The 21,899-nt window shown below is 47.0% G+C and overlaps 1 protein-coding gene across 4 annotated transcripts in view; it reads right to left on the minus strand.

The window, feature by feature from the left end:
• The window catches only part of ZNF423 (zinc finger protein 423), a 282,454-nt gene that overhangs the window by 243,089 nt on the left and 17,466 nt on the right, over positions 1-21,899 (minus strand). The gene's annotated exons all lie outside the window — the stretch shown is intronic.

The following is a 21,899-nucleotide window of genomic DNA, read 5'->3' on the forward strand; positions in this document are numbered from 1 at the left end:
GGGTGGAAAAGCAGGCATGCTGGAGGAATGCAAATGGTGGGATTATTTACTATTCACATAGGTGCTCAGCCCTTAGCATGTTGCCTGGCTCCATGTAATGATAAAAATCACTCAGCTGAGTCAGTGATCTAAGTGTAGGCCCTCAGCCCAGGGACTCATATTATCCCAGAAGGTCTGTGTTTAAACATTCATACCTGGATGACACTTGCTCTCACATACACTTTTTAAATCTTTGCCAGATATGATGAGAGATCATCCTGCATTTGTCATATATAAAATAAGATCTCAGTTTTCCTTAGAAGCCCATGCTGAAGAATCTTCAGGAAAACAGAGTGCCTGAATGCTTTGCAGAGGTTGTCTTTAAAGGTCATTGCAAACCTCCCTTGCATAACATGCTCTTTTGCCTAGGGAGGTAGAAATCCAAGCTTTGAGGCAGCCAAGTGCTCCCCCTTCCTAACAGGCATCTGCTGATAGAGCAGCCTGCTGTGCCCCCCACTCTGGCCATCCCTGCTGGGAGGGGCTTATCCCACTACTGCTGCTCTGGGAATCTCCACTCCTGACACCAGCACTAAGGAGGCTCTTGTTGAAACACCATCACTTTATGGTGCAGCTCAGCAAAGACTTTGGCTTCTTTTCTACCTGTGATGCCATAAAACCTCTGTGAGCAAACAGCCCCATGCCAGGCAAGGAACTGGCTTTGCCAAGTGATCTAGTTGGCAATGGTCTTTGTTTAGTCCAGTGTGAGACACAGGAGACCAGAAGCACCTTGTCTCCTTGTGGCTGTGATAGGCCCTGCTCACATGGCTGTCTGGTGTGTGCTCTTTGAGGGAGAGGTGCTGCCACAAAAAGGCTCTTACACTACTGATGGGCTGTGCAGGTCATTCATTGTCCTAAGAAAAGGAGTATTTCCGAAAATACAACAATGACTAGGAGAAGCAGAAGGACAATTTAAAGCTTTTGTGTTGTGCAAAGGTGTCCTAGGGGACACCTGAGCACACTTCCTGTTGTTTTGAAACCACTGGAAAAGTTCCTGGCCCCAGCTAAAGGAAATGGCACAAGTGGGCTTCATTCAGGCTTCACTCAGGTTTCTGGCACCAGCAACAGAGTGTGCTTGGGGACTAAGGATGAAATTTAATTTTGCTTATTTGCCTGATCTCCTTTAGCATCAGGATTGCTAAAAAGAAAAAAAAAAATAAAAAAAAGACAGAGGCACTTGAAGAATGGACTCATATATAGCATTCATAGAAGCATACCTGGGAACAGATGTATGACCACAAGGGATGACCCATCCTATTTAGTGTTGGCTTCCTCCTCACACTCTCACTTCCCTGTGGTCCACATCTCCCATTACATCCCAGCAGAGCTGCAAACCTGCACCCCAGCACCAGGCACAGCTAGGCCATGCTCTGCCCGCTGCCCCCAGCCAGCTCCAGCCCACCTGTGTGGCAACCACAAAAGGAAAGCAAACAAGATAACCAAAAGAAAATGCTTCGCATTTTAGTTGCAGTTTTCATCTGAACAAAGCATTTTACAAGCCATGCTAAATTCAATTAACAAAGCCTAATTTCTTAATTCATTAAAAAACAGAGTCTGCATTATGATCTCATAATTGAAATCAAGTTACAAGACATTGACTGAATTCAATTTTTTCTCATTTTTGTGAGCAAATGAATGAAAAAGAGTATTAAAAACCCAAGTCTGTTTTGAGTGGGAAGGGAAAGAAATCCACTTCTTTGTTATAATGAGCTATCTATATTTCTGCTAAAACCTTCTGCAGTCATGACATCCAGCAGGCATACTCTGTGAATCTGAAGGCAGAATGAGGTCCCTGCCCTGGGAGCACAGTCCCTCATTTGGGAAGAAAGCGGCCTGGAAGCTCTGATCCGCAGCCAGCGCTCATCCCGCGGTGTCGGGGTGGCCCCGGAACAGGCCTGCCCAAGCAACCAGGGACCAAAGGCAAACAGTACCAAGCCCCCAGTTAGCATAAATAATTGGCTTTTCAACATGAAGGCTCCCACAGTGACTTTCCCATTGAGGAACTACGTGCTACTAAGAGAATTAGAGGTTGAAGGTTCATTACTGGGACAAGTAGAGCACGAACTTTTGCAAAATGCCTCATCGATTAGCATCATCTCTTGACCTAAAAGAGAAATTCTAAAGGGAGCTCATAGAAAGTTGATTCCTGCTGGGGTTTATTACTATTAAGTATTATTACTATATTTATTATTATTGATTTTGGCTCATTATTTTCCTTTATAAAAGGAAGAAAAAAAAGAAGAGGAAAGAAAAAGAAGTTCAATGGGCTTTTCATCAGTCTGGCTTCAGGTAAGGCTACTCACATTACAAGGCAAAATAGAGTTGCACATACAGATGCTATTAATACTTCCTTTCTAATTAAATTCCACAAGAAATTGTGCAGGATATTTTTGTCCCCATACTCATTCTAGTCCCATCATCTTTTGATTAACTATCCTCTTGCACTAGGAATTAAGGTGTGACCTCTAACTTTTTTTTTGAGAGATGTGCTGTTTTTAATATTAACAGCTCCATCTTTTCATTGTTCCTTGAGTAGGGTTGGGAGGAGAAATATAATTACACACAATGGGGGTATAATTCATACATTAGAAGTGACATTAAAATGATAGGTAGCAAAATATAACAATGTAACAGCTTGTCTGTCACTCTCATGCATTGCTGGCACCCTCCAACCCCATTACAAACACATCCCTGGAGGGAGATGTGACTGAGATTAACTCCAGCAGAGACCTCCCGGTGCCCGGTGTCACAGGGCTCCAGGCAGGGATATCCAATTTAAACTCCTGGCAGGTCTCTGCTTCCTGCAGGTGCCACATCCTTGAGCTGCCTGCTGCCACTGCCCACACCTCTGGCACCCGTGGGTCGCTGCCCCTTCAGGAGCATTGCAGACTCCTGAAGCAGAATCCCAGCGCTTCCATGGGGAGATAGCGTTATACACTTAGGAGAAGAGCAGCTCTGCTGTCTGCAGCATTCCTGGAAAAACAAGCTGGCCCTGGCAGCGAGGCAGCCAAGCACCCATCAGTGGGGAGCACACCACAAGCACTGTTTGCACAGAGCCAGGCTGTGGGTACCAGCTGCCCACGAGGCAGGGGATGATGCCTGGGCTCACCTACAGTGACATGTCTGGCCTGGCAGATCGTGTGAGCTTTGCCTGCCTGCAGAACCTGCAGCCCACTTTCACTTGCACTGCTTATACACGGCTGAAGAGAAACTGATGCAAACCCCAAGCATGCAAATCTGGGGAATTTTTTCCTGCTTAGCTGCAGGGTACTCCCTGTCAGCATAACCTAAATGCAAAACGCTGTTTGGAAACTGAATTAGGGCATCATCAATGTCCAGCACCCTCCCCCTCCACATGGCTGCCAGGCTCCCCTCTGGGGTCCCTGCACCAGCTCGCAGGCAGATGGGCTCATGCTGATCTGCCCTAACGTGACCCATTTGGGCTGAAGAGAATGAGAACACATCCATGAGGGTGGAACCAAGACCCCAGGGAAGGGGGGCACAGTCTCCCCAAAAGCACAGCTGGCTCTGGAGGAGGATGCTGTCCATGGACAGGGGAAGCTAGAGCTTAAATGGTCTCAGTGTATGCCTTCCTCAGGCCACAAAGAGATTTCTTCTGAGCTCGAGTGCTTTGGTTAATGATCACCATGCTTTATCTAGTTTGAAAATCAAATTAACTTAAGCATACTCATATTTAAGTGTAACTGACTCCTTGGTTTATCCCCACAAAGAGTAATCTGCAATTACTCCTCTCTTGATAACCTTCCTGTGACACTGGGGCCATGCTGCCTCTACTGCTTGAGCTTCACAGAGTCCCAGTCTTCATAATCCTCAAACACAAATAGTAGATGTTGCTTCTGACAGCAATTAGCTAACCTTCAATTAAAATTTTTTCAGGTCCAGTTTTGAGACCTGATGGTCCTGATGAATTAAATACAAGTATAAAAATATTAGTGCTGTTACTGGGTGATTCTGAAAAGGTGCAGCTCCATGTGGAGAAGAATGAAAATACAGAAATATTCAGCCTGAAACCTTATATCAGCAGTCAGCAAAAGCCTAGCAGCAGGAGCTGCACTGTACTCACAACATTCTAGGTAAAATATGCAAATTGTTCACTTTTGTCTGGATAGCGAAATGTGCATTTTAAGACCAACCTGTTTTGAAAAGCACCAGTCCTTCCTGCTCCCTGCTCTTTACACCCACAGGGCTCATTTAGACACCAGTTAACTAACTGGGGGGTCAGACTGTTGGGGCTGCTACTGCAGTGAGCAGATTTGCTCATGCAAACGTAACTGCAAGATTTTTGCCATGGTTGTATTTGTTTCAAGGAAAATGGGTGATGGGAGGTCTCCACAGCCAGAGTGCACACCTTGCTCTCTCCAAGCCCTTCCCAGCCACTGCCCCATACCTCAGGCCTGCCAGTTCAGCCTATTTCTCCATGCACAGGAGTTGCTTTCATCCCCGCAACATTTTTTTGGTTTTGCCTTTTTTCCCCCTTTTTCAATCGTTGAATATTTTAGTTCCATTCTTCATGACTCTTCACCATATAAACATAAGGAATTAACTGGCACCAGAAGCAAGGTTTTGCTATGTTAATTACAGCAGCCCCAGTTCTTTTGGAGCAGTGTGGAGCAGCAGCCCCAGTGGAAAGCAGATCACCGACACGGTGCTGTGCTTTCTCAGGCTGCGGCACCAGGAGCCACCCCAAGGAATTAGGTTTTCTTGATGACTAAAATTAGCTGGAGAAAATAGTACTTGCCATAGTGGCTACCCCAAATAAAAGCATCAGATGCTTCCTGTGGCAGAAGTGTAAACCAGATCTGTAATTTCTACATCAAGTGAACGCAGTGTCTCTGTGTCACAACAGCCTGCCTGAAGAGTAGGACAAAGGCGACTGCTTCAGCATCCATCCCTCCACCTGGGGCCCCATCCCACATGAGGCACTGCTTCACTCTTGGCTTGTCCTCCCCAAAACAGGGAATGAGTCTTAGTCCTCAGGTACACTCAGTATTAAATAAAATCACTTTCCAGGTCACCATGACTTTCATGTCAGCTGGTAAATTGTGGTTATAGAGGTAAGAGCAGTCACCGATGTGTTGTTTCAGGCAGCACACACACAGAAACTGAAATGACCACATTGGATAAATGGGCTTCACGTTAATTTCTGGTAACCTTCAGAACGGTAAGACTGAAAAATAATGCACTCCTGGAAAATTTAGGACAGTTGGGATATGAGGTTAAATTCTGTGATTTATAGCCAGCTGCGGTTTTATGCAGTCTTTGAATTAGATTCTATTTTCCATGGGCTGCTGGATCCTGCAGCCTGCATCCTTGTTGGCCAAAAATGTGAAAGGACGGTGGCTCTCATTTTGAACATTTCTGGGCGTGAGCTTGTTTTTAAGCAACAAAAATTAAAAATATTTGGGTATGCATTTATCCCACAGCATTAGTTCTTCTTTTTCCTCATACAGTTATACCCACCATTCTCTACAATTTCCCACTCCTGATTCCTGCAAACCCTAAGGTAAGACTATTTAAGGGTATCCATACCATGGATAGACCTTCAAAGTGCCATACCATCATCTGATCCCAGTGCCCCAGGAAGCCCTGCATGATGGGCAGCTGAGTATGATTGCACAGCATGGGGAGTAACAAACTACATCCAGCTTCAAAAAGCTATATTACATTAAAGCCTAAATCTGTCTGTTTGTCTTCCTAGTAATTATTCCAAGATATTACCATGGCACTCAGGAAAACAGGCAGCTAGAAATTCCTTGGTAAATTATATATATAACATTATCCTTTTAATAAACAAAATATTTATATAGTCAAGATATTTTTGAGCCTTATGCTTCCATTCTCCATGAAGACTTTACCTGGATATGCACATTTTCACATTTTATTATTAACATAAGATTTAAGTGCATATCTAAGGGTTTAACAGTGCAACTGGAAAGTTCTCCATGGACCATGAGTCATTAGCTGCAGCTTACAGCAGATGAGCACTGAGCCTTTGGAGTAAAAACCAGGGGATTGTGCTTATTTGGGGTGGCTTGCAAGCGCTGGAGGGGAGCAGTGTTGCAGGGTGCAGGTCTAGCACATCAGCCCCAAGGGATCTATGGTCAGGTGGTGTCCTGGGCACACAGAGTTCCTGCATCATCACCATGCTGGGACATCAACCCAACTTTATTTATTAAATGACATATTCCTATTTTTTTCTCTTTTGCACATCCTAACATCCTCACTTGACATGGCTGTTCAATATACTTGTCTCGGCAGAAAATAAAAGCTAGAAAAGAAGATACAATATTCTTCCTTCAAGACAGCACAGGTCAACCTCTACACTTGTTCATTTTCTACATCTGCCCACTTGCAGTCACCGGCCAGCGCTCCGGCACGGCCAGGCTGCTCGCCCAGGCGCTTGTGAGAGCCCTGCAGTGCACAGGTTTAAAGGCTGCTTTTGGAAACAGGCCCAGCAAGACTGGCCTGGGATTTCCTCAGTAGGGCCAGGCAAAGCTGCTACAAGCTACAGTAGCAGTAGGCTGAAAATCCTACACAGACAATTCAATGGATCAGGGTTTCTGTGCAGGAGAATGGCACTGGGACATGACAAGCACAGGAGCCAGAGGTAGATGCAGCGTTTTAGCCACACTCACTCCCTGTGGGGGAAACTGGACTCATTTCACCTCCAGCAGCTCTGGGAGGATGGCTCTGATGGCATTAACACAGCCACAGACAAGATTGGGATTCCTCAGCCCCAAGCAGTGCAAGGTGGCAGCAGCAAGTGCCCAGGGAGCAGCTGGGTGTGGGTCCAGGGCCAGCCACACTCTTGGTTCAGCTGCTGGTGTTTCCTTCAGCAGGACTGAGGTGACACCTTTGGAAAGGAGCTTGAAGGAGGTGAGAAAAACCCCAGATACAACCCCATCTCTGCTAAGCAATGCCAGTGGAGAAGTCAGCAGTGTGGTTCAGCCATCAGCAGCAGCAACTCCAGGCACCAGCACAAGTGGCCACCCACCATGAGCTGCAGAAAGTCCAGAAGAGTGAAAACCACAGTGAAAACCATGAGCACTTACAGTTTAAATGAGCCTGTGTTTTGTGGAGGGCCACTGCAAACGAGCTGAGCATCTGAAGGTCCCACAAGAGTCAAAGGCAGCTGCAGGCACATGGATTCTCTGACAACCAACAGTGTTTTACCTTTTCTCTCATAATGACAAATATTAACAGGAAAACCAAGATGATAGTCCTTACACTCTCCAAAGTGCATTTGCAACCTGATGGACAGGTAGCAGACAGAGAGGACTCCCAGCCACCAAGTGCCACCAGAGGACCTGCCACAGCTGTCACTGCCAGCAGTCCTGCTGCAGGAGGGGAGGCCATGCTCCCTCTTGCACCAGTATTTCTCATGGCACATCAGGTTGCTGTTGTTAGCAACCCAGTTCTGGGCCAGCATAGCCACAGAGCTACTGGGCACACCTTGCAGCTTCTTCTAGCAGTGACAGATCTGTTCCAAAAACACATTTCCTCTTTACAGACCTCTTAAGTGGTTCTGAATAATTATTCCCTGTGATGCTATTTCCCATAGTTTTAAGAGCCAGTGATATATTTTACTGCTGTCCATCTATTAGACTTTAATTTCCTCAGGAACACAAGCACTGAGAAAGGAGACGATGCAGGCTCCCTGTGGCCGGACATGAAGCATTGGCAATAAAAACTTGAAGCAAGTTTTCATTTTCTGCTTTCTTGAGCTAAGTTTCTGGAGAACTGACATCCATTTGTCAAAAGAGATTATTATGAAGTGATACCTATGAGCTTATAAGCGAAACCTATTGACTTACTGCCTCTGTGAAATTTCTTCTCAATTCTTTCCGACAGAGCTGAACACAAAGCTGGCCATGTCCCCAGGGAGCAATTCAAACAAACCTTTCAGGTAGTACCAATGCCCAACACACCTCCTTCCAGGACTGGCAAGACTTACAGAAACCCACTGTAAGAGCTGTACAAGTGCTGCTGTGGAGAGCTGTGAGGTGCACTTCCCTCTGATTTGGTGTGGCCAATGCTCTGGGGGCCATCACACAATGTCTGGGTGGTGGGTCCCCCAGGGCATGAGGTATCACTTTCACCCATGCAGATGATGCAAATAGCAAAACACTTGCTGCAACACTTCATCCTCTGAATAACAAAAAGAGCACGTAGCACGTCCTGCAGCTGAAGGAGGCAATTACACAGCAGAGTGCAGGGCTGGCTCCCAGCACACAGGTAAAGACACACACAGGTGTACTCCCCCCCTCTTCTGTTATGCAGAACAGCTCAATGCCTTGGCAAAGGAGCAGAAAGCTGAGAGTGGGGCAAATCTGAGCTTGCCACATGCCCCAGGCAGGCTGGGCAAATTTGGGTGGGCAATGCCCCTGTGTGCTTTGCATGGGCAGTGTGGGCAGGCTGAGGTCCCTGGCAGGCCATGGGAGGAGCCAGCCACCCGCACACACACAGCCTGTTTTATGGAAATTGCACTCTGTGATGGTACAAAGTCTCCTGACACAGGCACAGGAAAAGTTTTGGCTGTCTTTTTCTTTGTCATCTCTGCCTGCCGTTATCCCTCCTTGCACTGGAATAAGGAGGTCAGCCAGACCCACACAATTAGAGGAAATTGTGTAAGGTTGACCTTGTACCCTGCCAGGTCCTTTCAAGCATGGGCAGTCTTTATCAGTAGCAGCATAGAAAACAGAAGAGATGTGCTTATAGGTGGGAGAATGAGATTGTTAAGACATTTTTCCCCTCACTTTCCACAAACTAAGATAGTACCTCTGCCACTTGGGTGAACTTAGGTTATTCCCACTCATATCTGGCAGCCCGTGGTTTCCTCCTTCATCTTGACTTCTGCTATTTTCATTCTGTGATGTCTGTACTTTTGCACTATCGGGAGTGGATTGTGTGTGGATCACTAACTTTTGGACAGGTCAGCTATCTCAGCCTGAGCACCACTAGATGGATACTAATAAGAGGAAACGAATACATCAAAGACAATTCTCTCTTTTACTCCTCATATCCCTCTCCCAGGCACGCTGCTTTCTTCTGCTCTTGTTGTTGCTGCCCTTTCTCACTCTGCGTTCATGCTCTGATTTCTGCAGATGGAGCTGTACCAAGAAGAGCTGAAGATTGGCCTTTTAGGTCTGCTGGAACTACACGAGTGAGCCTGTGTGGAGCCTCCCCTTCAAAAGGGATCCTCTAAAAGAGATAATGGATTCTACAAACCGTGCATCAAATTTAACAAAACAATTAGACTGTGCCTGTTAGGAGACAGGTGATGCTGCTGTGGGGAACACATGGATAGAATGTGGAAGTGGCTGTTTGGAGGAGAGAGCTAAACCCTGTATAGGATGGGGGTGTCCACTCCAATTAAGTCATCTGACAGCTGGACATGGCTGTAGCTAATATTTGGTCCTCATAGGTCTAGATGAGCATACCATGTTTGTCACTTCTGGCAGAAATGAAGGAGCCCTGGAAGAGCTGAGCAAACACCCCTTCATTTTGTACAGCTTTAGACCACCCAAGAGTGGAAGCCTAGGGGGTCACTGTGGTTGCTATGAGCTGGAATTAAGTTTTTCCAAGGACATTGTCTAAACATAAGGTAAATTTCCCTTTATTCAGAAATGGTGGAATCTGGTACAGGGCATGACTGGCCAATACATGACAAGTGTGTACTTGTCCTACCCACCAACAGACCCTGTGTAACTCTACCCAGTGACACAAGTGAGTTGGTCATGCAGAATTGTTGGGGACCAGAGTCTCTGTGGCCATGCTGACCTTGGCTGCAGACATGCACATGTCTCAGCTGCATTGCTGTAGCTGCCTCTGAAGGCCCTGTTTGACTGCCAGAATCTCAGCTACCAATGGTAATCCCTGAAAAGGAGCTGCTCTAGCCTGACTGTCAGGCTGGCTCACAACAGCTGCAGTTAGGAAAAAACATCCTTTACCAGGAAAGGGAGTAAACTGGATTTGGAATCAACAGGATACAATAACCTGGATTCCCAAAATACTGTTTCTATGGTACTTTGAGGATTTCCAGGGCAAAAAGCAAACATCTCACATGGCAGGAGCAATGTGCTGGGTGAGAATTCCTGTTTCTGCTGCACTGCCAGGTTACAGGAGACAGGGCCCTAAAGCTGAGAAATTTGGTGGTTTGGACCCATGAATTCAAAGGAGTTGGGCCCTGGGAACTTTGTGCAAGTTTGTCTGCATTGGGACCTAGGATGCTTTCCCAAAGCAGTTTGAGTTACCTTCTCTGGAAATACATGCAGACAAAAATATCCCACATGGCAAAGGTCTACCAGGCCACCAAGCATTTTGTAGAGCCTGGGGAAGAGAGAGGCAAATATGCTCATTTCCAGCAGCTGACTAATTTTGCGGGGTAGTTATGGATGCACAGAGCTCTTGGCTAACCTCTTCCTTATCTGCTGGCTTTTTTTTTTTCTTTTCTTTTTTTTTTTTTAATTCAGTTTAAGCACCAGCCATAAGAACAGTGGAGTGACATGAGGAATAAAGATATACAAACTGCACTCAATCCAACCCAAAGTGCTCTCCCTGCTTTGTTTACATTAACAGGTCTGGGCACAGCACGCAGTTGCTGGAGGTGCCATGATCTGCAAAGGAGCCCTGAGACATCAGCTCACATCAGAGAGCCTGGATTAGACACAGTGGAGAGAAGCAAACCAGAAGTGCATGACAAATTAATGGCTTTGCAATTTGTCACTACAGCAATGGTGTGAGTTCAGGTATGCAGACCAGGCTGCCTGGTACCAGCCTCAAGGCACTCTGGGCAGATAACATGTGCAACACGTTCTTGAAAGACACAGTGCTCAGAAATAGCTTTCATATCTGTTTTCAAAAGCGGGAAGTCCTTATTAAACTAATGATTCTAATTAATTAAGCATATTTTTATTATCTTAGCAAACAAATGAGCGCACAAACACCAAGGTTCAGTGACCAGTTACTTCCTAGATTTCTTTATGCACAGGCTATTTGTTGAAAGCTGTTTTAATGGCTTGTGCTAAGTAAAATGGAACAATCCTTCCATTAGGGCAACTTGGAGATGGCATCTCACTTGTGGTTTCCATTTTTCAGATGCATTAATAACTACAGCCCATATTAAATCCCAGCATCAAGGACTTGCTCCGTGTCTGGTTATTAAGGCAGTGGGAAGCTCCTCCTGACCCCCAGGGCACTGCTGGGCACAGGAGCCAGCTCAGGCATCTCCTCCCCAGGCCCATCACCTCAGAGCCATACCCTTCAGCAGGCAGCATGGCTATAACACAGCACACCTGGATCACAGGGCAGGGCACAGTCACAGGCAGGGCACAGTCACAGGCAGGGCACTGGGGTGCTCCCAAGGAGGACACTGCCAGCCTCTTCCACAGCTGTGTGCAGGTACCCTGTGCCCATGCTGAGGCTGGCCAAGCAGCCGGGCACCAGCCCATCCTGCCACCACCCACCTCAGCACAACAGCACAGCAGCTCCAGCCTTTGCTCTGCGCTTTTGGCTCATGTTTGGGTTTCCAAATGCAAGATTCATGCAGTATTTCAAAGACTAAACACCAATCACCTCTGACACTGCTTGTTTTTAAAACCTAACTCGATATTTGTATATGCCATGTATTTTCCCTGGTGGTTGTACTAAGAGATTATGGTGGATTTAAATTTTTTTAACCCAATTATTCTCCTGAATGTTTTCTGCCAGCTGAAAAGTAGTATATGGGGGAAAACTAACAAGAACAAACTCAAATTTGACCACTGGAGCCAGAAAACATCCTCCCACATGGCAGGGTGGTCCCATCCTTGTGTGGAGGAGCTCACAGCTGCCCACTCACAGCAGGTATCTCAGCCCTGCCCATTTTCCTCAGTTGTGATCTAACACAGCTATTGCACCACATGTGAAAGCAGGATGCTCAGTTCAGACGTGTAACTTTTTTTACAGCACCAGTGGAAATGTTTCCACCTCCAAAACTTTTCTGTGCACATGCCTGCCTAAAGCAGGGAAGTCAAGGCTGTTTTCCAAATGTCTCTGATGACAGACAAGGCAGGTAGAAATGCACAGCCTAGAATGATTTTGGTGCAGATTCCAGGGAGACCTCAAGAGGAGTGGACCTTGGACAAAGAACCACCTTTGATCCCAGCAGCACCTCTAGGAAGCACAGCTGGCTTCAGCTGTCACTGTGTCACTGGGGCAGGCTGCAGGCCAGTACAGCCCATGCAGAGTTGAGCCAAAATTGATGAAAACTAACCCAGACCACTTTGTCTGAAAGCAGCATGGAAACACTCCTCTGTTCCCATATACCATTGGGTCCCTCTGTGGGAGGGAACAGACATTGAGGAGTGGGAACACAATCCTGACTACAGGGAGATGTCACCTGGCTTTGCCTCCATCCTACCGAGCTGTAGTTCTCCAGGTCCAGCAGTCATTTTTGGAGGCACTGGCTGTCTTGGGCCTGCCCATAGCAAGCCCCCACATCCTGCCAAGCCCCTGTGGTGGCACAGCTCTCCTGCTGGCCTCCACTCGACCACCCCCGCGTCTCCAAGCTCTCCCCTTTTGCTAACATTCCCATTAGCTGGTAATGACTGCCATTTAGAAAACATATTTCCTCCCACATGGTTCCAGAGGGGTTTGCAAACTGAGCGACAAGAGCTCAGCAGGGACTGCTCTGCTCTCTGGGGCGCAGCATCGCGGCGGCTCCAGGGTGCACCGCAGCCCGGGAGAAGTCCCACGCACCAGCACTGCAGCGGGACGGGGCTGCCAGCCAGGGGCTGGGCACCGGGGACACGCTCCTGCAGGCAGAGCACCCCTTCCGGGCAAGGCGGCCCCAACTCGACCAGAAAGCAAAGGAGCCCTGCTGGTGTCCCCAGGCAGCGCTGCATGCCAGTGAGGTCGGTGCCCGGTGGGCAGAGGCTGCCCAGGGATCACCTGTGCCGCGAGGGGCTGGGCACGGGAGGTGTGGGCACCTCCTGTCCCACATCTGTCACAGAGAGACACAGAGAGAGAGCTGGCAGGGACAATAACCTGACAAAATTCACCTACTTTCCTAATTTTCTACATGTCCAGCCATTAAGTGTTTATTTCAAATTCCTTGCCACGGAGTCATTAGGCATTCAGGTGGAGAGGAAAGTGAGCTCCACGGGAGGCTGACAGTAATTCTGCATTAGTTAAGCATTAGATGACAGACGTACAAAGCAAAGGCATTACTCCTGTCAGCCGCTCTGTCCCAGCTCCTGTCCCCATTGTGGAGCTCCTCCAACCAACAGCTCCCGAGCAGCACATAAATGCAGGAATGAAAGCCTGGCAAGAGGAGGGAGAGGGGAGGGGCCAGTCATAATTAGAGGTGAATGAAAGTGGCGGGGAAGGATTTTGTCTGGAACACAGTTTAGCAAAGTGTTACCGTTGCATTTATTTATTTCAGTGCTTTTCTGTTGAAGCAATGTCATGGATACAAACCTTTCCTAATGCACACTGGCCATCTACAGCAGGCACACCACAAACAATGCTTACAGAGACTTCAGATTGCTAAATATTAAACAAATTTGAATGTATTTGAAATTCATCCCATTAGTAATGATATTGTGAAACCACAAGAAGTCCCTAGAAAATTTGGCCTCCAAATAGTTTTGACTAAATCACTTACTACATACAAGTCAGTAAGTACTATTAATAGCAAAAGAAATACATTAAGAGATCACAGAGTACAGCCAGGATCCAGAATTGTATAACAGATCAATGATGCTTTTCTGCAGAGTAAACTTTAAAAAACATTAAATATATAGAAAATCAATGCAAATTACAATTTCCTGTTACTGGATGCAAAATCAAGGACATTTGGAGCAAATAATTAATTCTTTGTAGCATTTCTTCAGCCCTCAGCCTGTCTGACCCCTCACAAGCCTGAGAACTGTCCCACCACCAGGACCCTGCAGTTCAGAAACACCTTCAGAGCTGTAAGGAAGAATTTCCAATGTGGCAGAAAATCAAACTGGTGTCTTGGACAAGTCCTTGTCTAAAAGGCAGAGCAAGTCTCCTATTGCATTCTATTTAATGCAGAATTATGTCCAGGAACATAAATAGCACATTGTAAGGTATTTAAAGACATAATAAGGCAGAAAAAAAATCCAACCCCCCTAAGCTTCCATTCCTGCTTGTTTACCAGATGATGTCCATGTGATGTCCAGGCTAGAAGTTTTTGCACATGCAAATGCAAAGACACAGTGTGAACAGGACCCACATTCCCTGTGTGTCAGTTTGTGTGAGGACCCCCACAAGTACAGAAAATAATGTCCAGGAAGAATGTACAGAATGTCTGTGATCCTGGTGGGACTCAGCTGAATACTTACATTCAAACATCTGAACAAGATCTGCTGAACTTTCAGTGCAATTAAATCCTCCCAGTACCTCCTGGTGCTATTTTTGCCCCAAATACTGTCACTGCTGTGCAGCTTCAGTCCTCTCACTCTCTGTGGACAGACAGTGTCAGCAGTGAGGATGTTTCCCTTTAAAAGCACCTCACAACAGCTTTTGTCTGCTTTTACTTTCTTCCAAAAATGGGCCATACAACAAGAGGAAGGGGACGATGGCTGACACAGTGGCACCTGGATGGCTCTGTGCACAACAGCTGTCCCCCAACAAGGCTGCTTTAGGGGTGCTCTGCCCCAAGTCCAGCAGCTCAAGCCGCAACAAAACCTTTCTGTGAACCAAGCTAATAGCAAAGGAGAAAAGTACAATGAATTCTGAGAATCAGAAACCTCCTATTGTATCTCTTCAGTTTTAAGTTTAAATCTAATTCAGAGATGAAAGAACCTTTAGTCTAGCCTTTAGGATCTCTATGGAAAGGCACAGAACAAGCCTCAAACCCAAGGACTTTCTAATGGTCCTGCAGGGCTTCTTGCCCAACACTCCAAGCCTGTTTCACTTTGTCTCTCTCCTCCCACCTTTAACTACTTCAACATTATCCACCTTTTAATGACTGACTTCAATATTTTATTGCCCTATACCACTTTCTGTTAAACCACCCTTTATAATTTCCCTCCTGCCCGTTAGATGCTCCCCCTTAATAAATTATTAAAGCATGTATTTAGATCAGAGAAGCAAAGGAATTAGATTACATTGATCCATGGCAATTTGCTCTCAAACAATTTCTTCATGAAACAACATCCCTGCCATGCTTCATTCACACTGAACCTCAATATTGAAATCTCACCTCCAACGTTTCCATCAGTCTGGAGTCAGGGTTGGCATGGGGAAGGGGCACACTGTGTGCTGGGGACACCCAGCATGGCCACATCCCCACTGGGCAGGTGCTGTGCAGTGTGAAAGGAGGGCCCCACAGACAGGGTTATCAAACTTGAGAAGGGATATTTCCTCATTTTGGCAATCTATTTCTCTTTGACAGCATTTTTCTTAAAGAAGAGACCAGATGGAATTTTAATTATTTTCAAGGCTTCCCTGAAATTCCAGTGTCTCCATCCAGCCCTGTGTGCTGGCTCAGGTGGCTGTGGTGCCTTCCCAGTGACAGTGTGCTGTCACAGGCCTGTGTGATGGCAGCATAACCACAACCACAGCACTGCAGTGGGGACAGAAAGGGGCTCACAAAGGCAAATGCACTGGGGAGAGATTGAAAAGGAGCTTCTATCCACTTTTATTCACAGACAAACGTGCCTCCCAAACCTCATCACTCTCCAAAACATTCCAGGTATCTGCATCAACTTTTTGACACAGCAATTTATTTTCAAATAGAAATCAGCAAACAGACAGCGAAGTGTCACCTGCAAGGTGCCATAAATAAACAGCACCAAAACCAGGCTGTGCCTCCAGGGAGCTCGTAGTTCTGCCACCGGGGGGCTGAGGTACCCCACCCCACGGGGAAAGGCTGGGACTGGCAGGCAGGCTGGGATGACTGCTGGAGCCCCCTGTCTCTTTCTGGCTGGCCTGGGGCCCTCATGGGGCTGAGCCCAGTGCCCACCTCTGAGAGGGGCCCTGCCCTGCTGGAGGTGACACACTACATGGGCAAAACCTGCTTAGCTTCAACAACTTGCCTCTGTGGGGAAATTCATCTCAATCCAGCTGTGTTCAAAGCACAATAGCTATTTCTGACCAACCAAATCCAATATGAACCTTATTCCAAGCTCTAAAATTAGCCCAGGCTGAAAGTGCAGATGAAGACTAACATTAGTCAGGTAATTCAGTTTGTGCCTAAGCATGGGAGGTGACTTCTCACACCAGTGGGATGAAGGAATGTTTTCTACAGTGCAAAACAACTCCAGTTCTGAGGGGATGCAGTTTTCCAGGGCAGACAGGCCCAGGACATTGGCAGGAGCCACCCTGCCCTGCCCAGGCCACACATGGTAAATCAGCAGCACAGGAGGGTCCTGCCTTCATGGGGCTGTGGTGCAGGCACTTTGCTGAGGGGCTGCTGGATGTGCTCATGTCCCCAGCAGCCCTGGTGCACCCCGGAGCCAGGTGACCTCCTCGACACAGCCGTGCTCCACCCTGTGGAGAAAGGAGCAAGTGTGTTTCTCTGCATACTTCGCAGTTCTCCAATAGGATGTGAAAGGGGATCACTTTGATTCTAAAAATCAGCAAGAATAACTGGAGAGGTGTACAAAATAGCAGCAGCCAGGGTACTGAGCTCTGCTGCACAGAGCTCAGCAGTGTGTGGCTGGCTGGCCTGCACAGCTCTCACCCTGCAGAGCACAATTATGCTAATTTTGTCAACTTCCCACATCAAAAAATGAAATGAAACTCTTTCCTTCAGAATCTCATTTGAGGCTTGTGAGCAAAGAGTTTTCAAGCCTGCTTTGCTACTGTGGGAAGACGGGAAAGAACCCAAAGTGCAAAGGGAGGGTTTCTAACTTGGGAAATTTTGGAGAAAAGCAACTGTTTAATTGCTGTGGCATTTATCAAATCTTTCAATAGCATATTGAGGAGACTATTAATACATGATCCAGTCTGCATTCGCTACATGTTATAGCAAATGACAGCAACACACAATTTTCTACATGATCTGTATGGTTCAGGTGGGCACAGTGCTCCCTGCACAGGAGGTGGAGTGCTCCTGGTTACTGCCTGTCACTCCCACTGTCCCTAAACACTGAAGTCACCCCTCTGGGACAGGCTCGGGTGGTTGGGTGAGCCAGGGGGGTTTGTTTCTAATTTTGTTTCCTTGTTTTTAAAACTCAGAGGTAGCTAACAAAGAGTATCAATTTCTCACCCAAATCTAATTCAATGTTTAAATAGAAATTTCCATCTTTTGAACCAAGTTTTTCATTTTGTTACATGTTCTCATATAAATGCTCCAGGTAGGAAGCCAAACAAAGAAACTGCAACCCATAAACAACTTTCTGCCCCTCTGCTTCCAAGTTCATCTCCACAAGCTCTCAGTGGCAGAACTGAGGAGGGCAGATGCAGAAACAGAAGACCACCTTTGATTTTCCCCAAATGAAACAACTTTAAATCAAAATGCCAGTTTAATCAAGTGAGGGCTGGTGATTTCCTCAGCCTCGCGGCACTGCTGAACTTTCCTGCGCCTCTTGTGCCGAGGCGCGGGCCGGCCTGGGAGTGCAGCCGCACAAAGCTGCTCCCTGTGCCCGGCCCCGGGGCTGCAGCTCTCGCCCATGGCGGCCCCGACCCGCCACACACAGCCCCAGCTGCTCTGATTGATGTGTTCAGGATACGGGAAAGGAGCTGTGCGGGACACCCCTCAGCCTGGGGAAGGAAGTCCTCTGTCATGCAGCTCTATTTTTCCTTTCTGTTCTTTCTGTAATCATCAGCCGGAGCAGACTCCATACTGAATGGTTAAAAATACCCTAGGATACGGTACTGATACAGATGGATAGCAGGGAAACAATGCAGCCCTTCCATCATGTTATACTGACATAAGCATCCCGAGCTATACGAGAACCATCCCAACCGAGCCGAACAATGCTCAGACGCATTATTAGAATTCCCCTTCTTGCTTTTCCCCGCTCCTTTCTTTTCCGATGGCTCCAGAAGCCAAATGTGTCCTGCAGCGCCAGGATCCCGCTGACCGCCTCCCCCGCCCCCGGCACGGGTCTTGCTGAGTCTGCCTGGCCCGCGCTCCCTGCGGCCCGGCCATCCCCCATGGTCCGGGTTCCCTACGAGCACTGCAGCGGGAAACGCCAGAGCTCCCTGTGAAGGTTCCAGCTGGGAAAGGCCCGAGCTTCCTACGAGCACTACAGCCGGGAAAGGCCGGGGCCCCCTGGGCACATTCCAGCCGGGAAAGGCCCGGGCTCCCTGCGAATATTCCAGCCGGCAAAGGCCCGAGCCGCGGCGATTCCAGCGCGGACCGGGAACCCCCGCCCCGCCCGCTGCCCGGTGCGCGGCTGCCCCCTGGCGGGCACGGGCGGCAGCGCAGGCGGAGCAGGGCAGGGGCCGGGCGGACACCGGCACCGCCCCGGGAAGGAGGCTCGGGGAGCGGGGTTCTCCTCTCCGTCCTGCTGCAGGGGCACTTCCCCTCCCCGGGGCGGCACCCGTGGGCTCTGCAGAGCCAGCCCGCCCCGCGGGCACGGGCAGCCTCTGGATTTCCTGTAGGTTTTGTCTTAACCTGCAACTCCACATCTGCGGGCTCTGCCAAAGCCCTGAAATAAAGCGGGGCCCACCGAGCGCTGCTCCCGCCTGGCAACGCCTATCAAAAACTGTCCAAACAGCCCTCCAACTTCCCGCTTGTCCTAACGACCCACTCGCCTTAAACCCCAGCTTTTCTAACCCTCACGGCCCTTTCCCACAAAGCTGGAGAGCTGGTACCGGGGCCCTGCGAGCAGGGGGCAGAGGAAGCAAAGTGCGCAGGTACATTCGTGTGCGAACGACTTAAAAAGTCGCGGAGCTGTTTATGTAAAGAGCTGTTTTCTCCTTCCCTCCCCCCTTTCGTCACTGCTTGAGGACTCAGGCATATGGCATTCCTGTGAAAGAAAGACTCGGCGCTGGAGAAAACAAAAGCACTGAAGGAACAGTTCAGCGAGCTCAGGAAACGTGCGACAGCCCCGGGAGGCACTGAAACCCCTCCGGCTACTGCCAGGGCCCGGCACCGTTAGATTATCTGATTACTCTGCCCGTTCAGTCAGGCAGAACCACCCCTGAAAGTTAAAAACTGTGGAAGAAGCATCAGAGAAACACCGCAGCAACAGTGGTTTCAGCAAGACCTAACAAGGACGAGAAGAAAAAAAAAAAAAAGTAAAAAGAGAAGTCCCTGATTTAATGGGCCAGCCCTGGAACTTGAAGCACATTGCTTCATTGTCAGGAAGGGTAAAGAACTTCCTAGTTATTTGCTCTGCTGAGGTACCTGGATACTCTTATCCTCATCACATCCAAACAACATTGTTGGGTGTTTTTTTCTTGCCTTTTTTTTTTTTTTTTTAATGAGAAAAATAAGTCTCTTAACACTTTAACAGCATGAGGCTTGTTTTCTCAGCCATAGCTCATTTCTGTGGTCTCTAATAGAATACTGGTGTATCTCCAAATCCTCCCTAAAATACAGACTCAAACCAGGCAATTCCAGTATTTTCCTCTGAAAGCAGCACTCGTAAAAGTGCTCTTCCTCCTGCTAATGGAACCAAAAGAGAAAAAAAGCCATGCAAGGATTGGGTTTATGTGTTTCATTGCAGCCAGTACAGCACTTGGTCAGTGCAGCTGCAAAGCACCATGTCCCAGCTGAAACACAACTTGCTTTCTTTGTGCCTGGATGTGCAAGAGCCAGCTCTGGCCTGTGCCTGTGCTCACTGACTGAGTCCACTTAGCCAACCAGGTCACTCAGAAGAAAAATCTTGGATATTTACTACATTGCTGCTTTGCTGTCAGAAAGTTTCTCCACAAAAGGGTTCCCATCACTTAGAAGAGCCCAGTCTATGGTACAGAGGCTGTGCTCAGCCTGCCAAACCAACTCGGCCTGCCCACAGCCTGCCTCTGCCTCCTGCCTTTCCACACAGGGCTCACTGGCTGGAGTTTCAGAAAGATTTAGCCAAGAGCCTAAACTTACAGTGAAAGATGAAGAAGCTTGAAGCCTCACAGCTTTCATGAGAAACGAGTACACATCCTGTTGCAATTTCAGAGTAGCTCACAAGAGGCAGCAGATACATTGCCAAGAAGTTTCTACTTCCATTCATGCCATCTGTGATATGTCTTACTTCACTACAGCTCATTAGTTTACACAAATTACACAATCCAGCACTCTTCCCTCCAAAAGACAGAGAGAAGAAGGACGAAAGCAGACATCACTAAAATGTTCCACATCTGGTTTGCACTGAAATATGAAGGAAATTGCTACTAAGTAAAGCAAAGCTATGCAGTAAAGCAATACTGACTCTAAATAAAGCAATACAGTGATGCTTCTGTTTGCTTTTCATACTCTAGGAAACCTCATGAAGCTTTACAGATGCAGAACAAAGTGCTCAGGTGTTAAATTGTGTCCAAGTTGAAGGTGTTTCCAATGCCCATGTAAAGTATGGCACATTCTCTGATTACAACATTATAAATTTAAATAAAGATGCACCACTTCTTTAATTGGGTGACTATTTGATAAGGAACACAGCATAGTTTTATTTATCATCAAGTTTGGGGATTTTTACTATAGGGATTATAACCACTGGAGTGCCTTCTATTATCACCCAGCATTTAGCACACAGTGGAAGCCACTTTTCTTCATCTCTTGTCACTGAGGCTGAGGACAAAAGAGTCAGAGGGTTTTGGATATCCACTGACAGCATACCAACCTGGGTACTCAAAATAAAGAAATCCTTACACAAACGGGATCCAGTTACAGACACTTTACTTGGTTTGCCCAAAGTTACCGGGAAATGTTGTGACAGGCAAGAAACTCCAGGAAGAACATAATGCTTTTTGTGACATCTCAGCTCTCAGGATGACCACAGTCTTAGAAATTTACAGTGTGTTGCTGACTGAGGAGCCTTCCAATTTTGGCAACACTCTCTGCCTCTATTACATAAGGCAGCTTTGAGTTTAAAATATCCCAGATATATTGACACAAACATGCTGCAAAATAAGTGAGCAATGGTCACACACAACAGAGGACAACCATAACTAGGGAATACACCAACATCATCATTCACACAGGATGAGACTGGACTGCAGACTCAGTTCATCATCTCACAGACACTTGATATTGCAGCTTTAGTGTTGTTAATGCAGCCCTGATACATAAAGCAGCACTAAACATAACTAAATGAACCAGAACTCCACAGTCTTCAGTTTCTGTCTTAGACTTGAGTCTAAGATCTACCCAGGAAATCAGGAATTATAATTACTGATGCCAGAATTTGCCAGGGAACATTTCTGAACAATTAGTTCTCACTGAAGAGATATTAAGAAGCTGCTAAGACATCAAAGTAGTTTAAGTACTGTCAAGCCAACACTGTACATAATTTCATTCATAACAGACTTGAGAAAGGAATTTTTCTTCCCTCTACACGTTCCACTTACCTCTCCAACAGTGTTACACCCCATTAAACACTATAAAAGAATTATAAGGAAAAAGTACCAAAGAGGGAAATACCCAATAAAATATGTACTTTTACAAACATAGTAGGAAGTTTACAACACACAAATGAGCCCAAAAGAAAGGATAAGAGCCTTAGGCTCACACCATTTATTCAGCCCACAAACCAAGAAAAACCAAGCACACGTGACAATTTCTTAACACAAGAGGAAACAGCATCCTGCCTGGTACCCACAGAACACTCTCATCGTTAGTAAAACTCATTAAAACAAAAAAGCAAACTAAAAACGCAATAAAGAACTTATGCTCAGCCCTACGTAGCACAGAACTATGAAAAAAAGAGAAAAAATGCAGAATTACAAAA

The sequence above is a fragment of the Melospiza georgiana genome, chromosome 14 (genome assembly GCF_028018845.1).
Source record: "Melospiza georgiana isolate bMelGeo1 chromosome 14, bMelGeo1.pri, whole genome shotgun sequence".
Lineage (NCBI taxonomy): Eukaryota > Metazoa > Chordata > Aves > Passeriformes > Passerellidae > Melospiza > Melospiza georgiana.